We start from the raw sequence: 10,176 nt of genomic DNA, 5'->3' as shown, positions 1-10,176 counted from the left end.
CCTAGGTATCTTAATTTTTTGGGTGCAGGGGTAAATGGGATTGTTGTATTAGTTTCTCTCTGTGTGAGTTCATTATTGGTGGATTTTCTGAAACAGTCTGAGGAGTATACTAGTAGGTGTTAGTTCTTCTTTGAATGTTTGGTAAAACTCCCCTGTGAAGCCATCTCTTGGATGTTTAGTGACTTTGACTATGTTTTCATATGTCTCTTGGCCTTCGTTGTGTCCTCTTTGTTTCTTTTTTTTTTTTTACAGTTTTTTTAATATTTTTTTAAGTCTTATTGCTTAAAGTATTAGAAATGGTATAACATATGTGTCCTTTTTTTTCAACCCGCCCTTGACACGCTCCCGTACTCCCCTACCCCTCAGTGTCTTATGTCCATTGGTTATGCTTATATGCATGCATACAAGTCCTTCCGTTGATCTCTTACCCCACTCCCTCCTGCCCCCCAACCCTTTCCGGCCTTCCCGCTGCAGTTTGACAATCTGTTTGAGGCAGCTCTGCCTCTGTATCTGTTATTGTTCAAAAGATTATAATGGTCTCTATTATCCATGAATGAGTGAGATCATGTGGTACTTTTCCTTCATTGACTGGCTTATTTCACTTAGCATAATGCTCTCCAGTTCCATCCATGCCGCTGCAAATGGTAAGAGTTCCTTCTTTTTTACAGCAGCATAGTATTCCATCGTGTAGGTGTACCACAGTTTTCTAATCCATTCATCTACTGATGGGCACTTAGGCTGTTTCCAGATCTTAGCTATGATGAATTGTGATGCTATGAACAGAGGGGTACATATATCCTTTCTGATTGGTGTTTCTGGTTTCTTGGGATATATTCCTAGAAGAGGGATCACAGGGTCAAGTGGAAGTTGCATTTTTAGTTTTTTGAGGAAACTGCATACTGTCTTCCATAGTGGCTGCACCAGTCTGCATTCCCACCAGCAGTGCACGAGTGTTCCTTTTTCTCCACATCCTCTCCAGCACTTGTCGTTTGTTGAATTGTGGATGATAGCGAGTCTGACAGGTGTGAGATGATACCTCATTGTTGTTTTGATTTGCATCTCTCAGATGATTAGTGACTTTGAGCATGTTTTCATATGTCTCTTGGCTTTCTGAATGTCCTCTTTTGAAAGGTGTCTATTTAGATGGGCAAAGGCCCATTTTTTGATTGGATTGTTTATCTTCCTTTTGTTAAGTTGTATGAGTTCCCTATGAATTTTGGAGATTAGGCCCTTATCAGATATGACATTGGCAAATATGTTTTCCCACGCAGTGGGTTTTCTCGTTGTTTTGTTGATGGTTTCTTTTGCTGTGCAGAAGCTTTTTATTTTGATATGAGTCCCATTTGTTCATTTTCTCTTTAGTTTCAAGTGCCCTAGGAGCTGTATCAGTGAAGAAATTGCTTCGGCATATGTCTGAGATTTTATTGCCTTTGGATTCTTCTAGAATTTTTATGGTTTCCCGTCGTACATTTAAGTCCTTTATCCATTTTGAGTTTATTTTTGTGTTTGGTGTAAGTTGGTGGTCTAGTTTCATTTTCTTGCATATATCTGTCCAATTTTCCCAACACCATTTATTGAAGAGACTATCTTGACTCCGTTGTATGTTTTTGCCGCCTTTGGCAAATATTAATTGAGCATATTGGTTCGGGCCGATTTCTGGGCTCTCTGTTCTATTCCATTGATCTATATGCCTGTTTTTGTGCCAGTACCAGGCAGTTTTGAGAACAGTGGCTTTGTAATACAACTTGATATCTGGTATTGATATCCCACCTACTTTGTTCTTTCTCAGGATTGCTGCAGCTATTTGGGGTCTTTTTTTATTCCAGATGAATTTGTGGAGAGTTCGTTCTAGATCTGTGAAGTATGTCGTTGGTATTCTAATGGGAAGTGCGTTGAATTTATAGATTGCTTTGGGTGGTATGGACATTTTAATGATGTTGATTCTACCAATCCATGAACATGGTATGTTCTTTCATCTGTTTATGTCTTCCTCTATCTCTTTTTTCAACGTCCTGAAGTTTTCTGAGTAGAGGTCTTTTACCTCTTTAGTTAAGTTTATTCCTAGGTAGCTCAATTTTTTTGGTGCGATGGTAAATGGGATTGTTTTTTTTTTAGTTTCTCTTTCTGAAAGATCACTGTTGGTGTATAGAAATGCCTCAGATTTCTTGGGGGTTAATTTTGTATCCTGCTACATTGCAAAATTCGTGTATTAAGTCTAGTAGTTTTTTGATGGAGTCTCTAGGGTTTTGTATGTATAATATCATGTCGTGTGCAAGTAAGGACAGTTTTACTTCCTCTTTTCCAATTTGGATGCCTTTTATTTCTTCTTCTTGTCTAATTGCAATGGCTAATACTTCCAGTACTATGTTGAACAGGAGTGGTGAGAGTGGGCATCCCTGTCTTGATCCTGTCCTTAGGGGAAATGGTGTTAGTTTTTGTCCATTGAGTATGATGTTGGCTGTGGGCCTGTCATATATGGCTTTTATTATGTTGAGGTATGATCCTTCTACTCCCACGTTGCTGAGAGTTTTTATCAAAAATGGGTGTTGGATTTTGTCAAATGCTTTTTCTGCATCAATTGATATGACCATATGATTTTTTTGTTTCAGTTTGTTTATGTGACGTATCACGTTTATTGATTTGCGGATATTGTACCATCCTTGCATCCCTGGGATAAATCCTACTTGGTCATTGTGTATGATCTTTCTGATGTACTGCTGGATCCGATGTGCCAATATTTGGTTGAGGATTTTGGCATCTATGTTCATGAGGGATATTGGCCTGTAATTCTCTTTCATTGTGTTGTCTTTACCTGGTTTTGGTATTAGAGTGATGCTGGCTTCATAGAATGAGATTGCAAGTGTTCCTTCCTCTTGAATTTTTTGTAGTAGTCTGAGGAGGATAGGTTTTAGTTCTTCCTTAAATGTTTGGCAAAACTCCCCTGTGAAGCCGTCTGGTCCTGGGCTTTTTTTTGCTGGAAGTGTTTTGATGACTGCTTCAATTTCTTCCATAGTTATTGGCCTATTGAGATTTTTAGATTCTTCCTGATTGAGTGTTGGAATGTTGTATTTTTCTAGGAATGTGTCCATTTCCTCCAGGTTGTCTAGTTTGTTGGAGTTAAGCTGTCCATAGTGTTTTTTAACAATCATTTGTATTTCTGTGCGGTCTGTTGTTATTTTGCCTCTATCGTTTCTGGTTTTCTTTATTTGGGTCCTCTCTATTTGTTTCTTGGTGAGCCTGTCTAGAGGCTTGTCAATCTTGTTTATCCTTTCAAAGAACCAGCTCTTGGTTTCATTGATTTTCTGTATTGTTTGTGTTTTTTTGTTTGTTTGTTTGTTTGTTTTGGTCTCTATGTCATTTATTTCTGCTCTAATCTTTATTATCTCCTTCCTTCTGCTCACTCTGGGGTTTTCTTGTTGCTCTCTTTCTAATTCTTTGAGTTGTAGAGATAGATGATTTACTACCATTTTTTCTTGTTTTTTGAGATAGGCCTGTAGAGCTATAAACTTCCCTCTCAGGCCTGCTTTCATTGCGTCCCATAGGTTTTGGATTGTTGTGTTTTCATTGTCATTAGTTTCCAGGATGTTTTTAATTTCTTCTTTGATCTCATTGGTAACCCAATCAATATTTAATAACATGCTATTCAGCTTCCAAGTGTTTGAGTATTTTCGGTTGTTTTTATTGTAGTTTATTTCTAATATTATGCTGTCGTGGTCTTAGATGATGCTTGGTATGATTTCAATCTTCTTGAATTTGGGGAGACTTTGTTTGTGACGCAATATGTGGTCTATTTTTGAATGCGTCTTATGAGCACTTGAGTCGAATGTATATTCCGTGGCTTTGGGGTGAAGCGTTCTGAAGATGTCAATTAAGTCCATCTGATCTGGTGAGTCATTTAGAATTGCTATTTCTTTGCTGAGTGTTTGTCTAGAGGATTTATCCAGTGATGTCAGTGTTGTATTAAAGTCCCCTATTTTGATTGTATTGTTGTCAATCTCTCCTTTGATATCTTCCAGGAGTTTTTTTTATGTATTTGGGTGCTCCTGCATTGGGTGCATATATGTTTACCAGGGTTATATCTTCTTGTTGTATTGATCCCTTTAAGTATTATGAAGTGGCCTTCCTTATCTCTTGTTATGGCCTTCACTTTGAGGTCTATTTTGTCTGATATAAGTATTGCTACCCCAGCTTTCTTTTCCTTTCCTATTGCCTGAAAGATATTTTTCCATCCCTTCACTTTCAGTCTGTGTGAGTCCGTTCTAATGAGGTGGGTCTCTTGTAGACAGCAAATGTATGGGTCATAGTTTTTATCCATTCAGCCACTCGATGTCTTTTGGTTGGAGCATTTCATCCATTTAGGTTTAAAGTTATTATTGAGAGCTATTTGTTTGTAGCCATTTCTTTTTTTGTGTGTGGCTCTTTTCTTTCTGAGCTTTTTGTTTCTTCTTTTTACAACAGTCCCTTGAGCATTTCTTGCATTGCTGGCTTGGTGGTGATAAACTCCCTTAGCCTTTTTTTGCCTGTGAAGCTTCTTATTTCCCCTTCAATTTTGAATGGTAGCCTTGCTGGATAGAGTATTCTTGGATTCAGTCCTTTGCTTTGAATAAGTTTGTAAAATTCCGTCCATTCTTTTCTGGCCTGATGTGTTTCTGTTGAGAAATCATTTGATAATCTAATGGGAGAGACCTTGTATGTCACTTTCCGTCTCTCTCTTGCAGCCTGTAAGATTCTCTCTTTGTCCTGAACATTTGCCATGGTAATTATGATGTGTCTTGGTGTGGGTCTTTTCGGCTTCACCTTGTTTTGGACTCTCTGTGCTTGTGTGACTTTTTTCTTCCCCACCTCAGGGAAGTTTTCTGATATGATTTCTTCGAATAGGTTTTCTAATCCTTGTTCCTCTTTCTGTTGTTCTGGCACCCCTATTTTTCGTATGTTGTTTCGTTTCATGTTGCCCCAAAGCTCCCTTAGGCTCACCTCCTGTCTTTTAATTGATTTCTCCAAGTGCAGTATAGTTTGGGTGTGTTTTGCTTCCTTGTCTTCTAATTCACTAATTCGGTCCTCCGCTTCTGCTAGTCTACTGTTGATACTTTCAATGGTGTTTTTTATTGCAGCTATATCACTCTTCATTTCTTCTTGGGTCTTACTTAAGTTGTTGATTTTTTCATCTGTTTCTTCTTGCTTCTTGTATATGTTGTTGATTTTTTCCTCCGTCTGGTTTATGCACTCTAGGACCCTTAGTCTGAAATCTTTTTCTGTCATGCTGCATGCCTGGGTTTCACTTAGCTGCTTTTCTGGCGAGTCCTCCTTTTCTTTCCTTTGGGGGTTTCTCTGTCTACCCATGTTTAATCTCACTGCCATATCGAGACATTGAGTCATTCAGTGGATGCTCCCTGGGTGGCAGTCGCTCCTTGGGCTGTGGTTGCTCCTTGGGCTGTTGCAGGAGCAGATGATTCACAGTTGGCAGCAGCTCCTCTGGTGGGTGCTGTTCACAGCTTTGGAGGCTCTTCTGGCTGGTGGGGGGAGATTCACATACAGCTGCTGATCCTCAGAGGGTGTGGTGATCAGGAGGCTGCTGTTGCTTGGGTTTGCTGCGTTGATTTCAGGGCACATAATACAACACAACAAGGCACATGTACCAGGCACAATTTCTCTAGTAGGTGGGTAATTACAAGGCAATTGCTGAATCCAGTGCAAAGTAGGTTGATAACTGAGCCAAAGTGACTCTCAGCTTCCAATAGCCAATTCTATGCTAAAGTTTTTACAGGCTGGGTTACTCTTCAATCTTCTCTTAAGGCTTCTCCTCGCTAGCATCTGTGTGTCCTCTTTCGGAAAATATCTATTTAGGTCCTTTGCCCATTTTTCGATTGGATTGTTTACCTTCCTTTTGTTAAGTTGTAGGAGTTCTCTGTAAATTTTGGAGAATTAACCCTTATTGGAGATAACATTGGCAAGTGTGTTCTCCCATGCAGTGGGCTTTCTTGTTCTTTTGGTTGATGCTTTATCTTTTGATGGAGTCCCGTTTGTTTCTTTTCTCCTTAGTTTCCATTGGCCTAGGAGCTGCATGGGTCAAGATATTGCTATACTTTATTTTAAAGACTTCAAATAAATTCAAACTTTGAGAAAATTTGATGTAGTTAAGTAATTCCATTAGTGTGTTGAAAACATTCAACCATTCAAACATTCCATTTTATACATAATTTTTATATCTGCAGAATTCTAATTTCTCTTTTTAAAAGTCAATTTCTGTTGACTTAGGAGAAAAAGGGAGAGGGAGAGATAGAAACATCAATGATGAGAGAGAATCATTGACCACCTGCCTCCTGCACGCCCCACAGTGGGGATTGAACTGGGCGTGTGCCCTGACCAGGAATTGAACAGCAACATTCTGCTTCCTAGGTCGACGCTCCACCCCTGAGTCATGCCGGCTTGGCTAATTTCTCTTTTTTAAGTTCTATTTGAACATAATGTCGTGGTCATGGCTTGCTCTCCAGGTTGATGTTTAGTGAAAAGGCTCCAATTGGGAGTTTACAGGTTAAATGTATTATTTATTCAATTAGGAGTAGCCCCTGTCTATGGGCGCTGGCCTCTGTGAAGTCATGGTTCCCTCCTGCACATCTGCGCCCCTCCTGGAGGCTTCTAGCATTTAGTGTTTTCCTTCAGCAGTGACACGTGTTTACGACACTCTGACCTGTCGGGCCAAGCTCACCAGCACCCACAATTGAAGGCGCTCCCCATAACCTGCTCTACCCCCCTCCCCCAGGGTTCCTCTTCCAGCCCCTGTTCCTCAGAGTTTGATCTTTTCCATCTAGTGGCTTTGTGGCCGGTCACGGCTGCTGGGTCTCTGGGTCTTCCTTCCCAGATCCCACAGGACTGCGTCTGGCAGGCCTCCCTTCCGACTGCCCCTTCCACAGGGCTCCACGCCCCCACCTGGTGCTGCTCCCACCTCCTCCTCCAGGCTCAGCTGCGCTCCAGAATGAGGGCTGTGGGATGTGCAGCGCTGCAGACAGATGTGCGGTGCTCTGTTTCCAAGAGCTAGACAGCTGCTGGCTGAGGCGGTCCCCCTGGACTGAGAAGGTGAGAGGGTGGCTCACAGGCAGGTCCCAGTGCTGTGGCCGTTGCTCTGGGCTGCAGCAAGCAGTCCGCGTGGCTCTGTGCCAACCCTACACACGCAGACCCGGTCTTACAGGGTATGTCCCGTGGCCGTGAGTGTCCTACCAGGTGTGCCTTGTTGCGCTGGTTTTAAAAGGACTGACTCTTTCAGCATAAACGCCTCAGCTGGCTGACAAGAAGGGTCCCTGAGAGGAGCGCGCTGCCACAATGGTCAGGTTTGTGCGATGACTCTGGGTCTGCTTCACTCCTGCAGGTGGGAGCTCCCTCTCAGGAGGCCGCGCTGAGGAAGTTCCATGACGTCTATAGAAAGGGAAGCGGAGGCACAGAGGGTGGCAGCCAGCTCACCATCCTTGCCCTTTTGTATGACTTCCACCTGGTACAGTCTCTCCGCATCTCCTACATGTTGGAAAAACTGACTGGAACTTTCACAGAGAAAGATAAGGAACTGATCCTGTTCAGGCTGAGAAATGGGGATTTTCATTGAGAAAACACGATGCTATGTCCCTGGCAATGATCAGAGAGACCAGGGCAAAGCCAGCGGGGCAGGCAGCACATTCCGGGACCAGACCAGGGACGGTGGGTCCCTCGACCTGCCTCCTAAGTGCCTAAGTGCGCAGATGCTGAGCAGCAGGTGAAATAAGTGGGGAAATGCTGTGTGCCATGCCCTAGCCATCTGTTATCGTTTGTTCCTAGGATGAAGATGTTTTTATCATGAGTGTGTGAGCAAACCTTATTCCTTTACTAAAACTCGGGTCTTTTGTGAGTTAAGAATCGATTTAATTCACACTCATCTGTTCAACAAATGTTCACTGAGGAAGGCCGTGTGGCTCGGGGCTCAGGTGTCAGCGACCTGGACTTCTGGCTCAGCAGTGGACAGCAATGTAACCTGAGTCTTCCAAGCCTCAGTATCCCCTTGTAGAACACAGGGCTGAGCAGAGCTCCTGCCTCTTTTCCTTTTGTGCAGATAAGAGATAGGGGAGGGCAGGGGAGCCCTGAGGGATGTGTGAGGAGCCGGGAGAGGGTGCGTGTGGGGCCCACAGGGGAGCAGGGCAGAGGCCGTTGCAAGGACTTGGGCGTTGATCCTGGAGGCACCTGGAGGGTTCTGAGTGGGAAAATGGACTGGGAAGGGTTCGTGCTAACGGTCACCCTGGCTACAACGTAGAAGACGGAGGTGGTCAGGCAGGAAGACCCCCTTCAGGGGTCAGAGATGGTGGTGGGAGGATTAGCTCTGTGGTAGTGGACGTGGGTGTGGGAGAGGGTGTGGGAGTTGGAACTGACCAGGCGGAGAATGGGTGGGAGGGAAGGCGGGGTCAGCGCATGTTCTCAGCTGGGCCTTTAGTGGACAGCACTACATGCAGGAGACACAGGCTCAGAAGGGAGGACGGGACCATCCTGAAACCGGAAATGCTCACTGGGATGTGCTGTGGTCTGAGCCCTCTGAGGACGCACAGCCCTTAACATACGCAGTGGACACTGTGAATGGGTGGGTGTGATGCTGTGTGAATGCTCTCACTGAAAAGTGAATACTTGGAGAAATCTCAGACAGGGCTCTCTGGGAGGTCTCTGAATTGTGCTTGCGACTTTTCTCTCAGTGTGACATTCTTTCCAGTTGAAAAGTTAAACAGTGTACAGGCCAGGGGTGGGGAAGGAATGGCCAATGTCGTGGAGAGGAGGGGTGGCTCAGAGCCCAGGGCCAGGAGGGAGGAGTGCAGGGAGGGGGGAGAACTAGTGGGAGGAGGGGGGTGGAGGGGAGCAGGAGAGGGAAGGGGAGCTCTGTGGGTAGTGGTCCAGGCCCCGGTGGAGGTCTGGCGGGAGTCCGGTGCCGGGTCATGTTAAAAGGCTGCAGAGGCTGGAGTGGGGATGGTCTGCCTGCGACCATCGGGTTTATCAGCAGTGGTGGCCACGTGCAGAGTTGGTTTGTTTCTTCCCAAGTTGAAGTGATGACCATTTGAAATGGATGGCTCTCTCTTTCTTTTCTTTATGTTTTTAAGGTTCGCTGTGTGCTGGAAACGATGTTGGTTCTGAAGAACAGTGGCGTGCAGAGGATTCCGGGCTGTGAGCCTGAGCCTGTGGAGAAACTGAGGAAATTGCTGAGAGGGGAAGTGAGTTCCCTGTGGACGTGGACCCACTGTGGAAGGCTGGGAGGTAGTTGGAGCCGCGAGTCGGGTGCCCGGCCTGGTCAGCAAGAGTTGTGAGGGAGCGAATTGCAGCTGTGTTTCTGCGGTGAGACCCTGTGAGAGGCCCGTGTGCAGCGTGTCCCTGTGAGATCAGCATCCCCCACACTTAGCCGGTGGTGCTGGACTCGGCTGTGCAGCAGAATCACCATAGACCTTCTGATCACTTTGGAAGAGGGCCCACCAGGTCCGGAGGCGTTAGCCCAGCAGGAGAGGGGCTTGTCTATGTAACCTCCCCAGGTATTTTTACGTGGGCCACAGCAGAGACCCACTGCCATCTCCAGTCAGGGCGTCCTCTACCCTTACTTCTTTATTCATTTTTCTGAGGAGAATTCTTATTTTATATATACTTTTATTGACTTCACAGAAAACTGGAGACGGAGCACGAAAGAGAAACGCCAATGATGAGAACCATTGAATGGCTCTCTCCTGGACACCCCGCATTGGGGATGGAGGCCACAACTGGGACATGGGCCCCAACCTGGAAGCCAACCATAACTGCCTGGTTCTGGTTCATAGGTTGACACTCAACCACTGAACCAGGCCGACAAGGCTGGGGTGCCGGTAAACCTGCTTGTATAAAGAAAAGAATGGTATTGCTGGTTTAGTTAGCTTCAAGGTATTCTTTGAAACTATTGGAGAAGTTGCTAAGAATTGATAACTGAAAATTTGAGAATGACTTTCCACTGCCTAATGGAACCCACTTTTTCTTTAAATCCTATGGCAAGGATGTGCTTATTGATTTGAGAGAGAGAATCATTGATGTGAGAGAAAAGCATCAGTTGGTTGCCTCTCATACACACTCCCACTGGAGACTGAACGCCCAACCTAGGTATGAGCCCTGACCGGGAATTGAACCCACAGCCTTTCCGTGTAGAGAATGAGGCTCCAG

This window comes from Myotis nattereri (assembly GCF_964212035.1).
Source record: "Myotis nattereri genome assembly, chromosome: 10".
Classification (NCBI taxonomy): domain Eukaryota; kingdom Metazoa; phylum Chordata; class Mammalia; order Chiroptera; family Vespertilionidae; genus Myotis; species Myotis nattereri.
The sequence above is the reverse complement of the archived record's forward strand: the minus strand, read 5'-3'. Positions refer to the sequence as shown.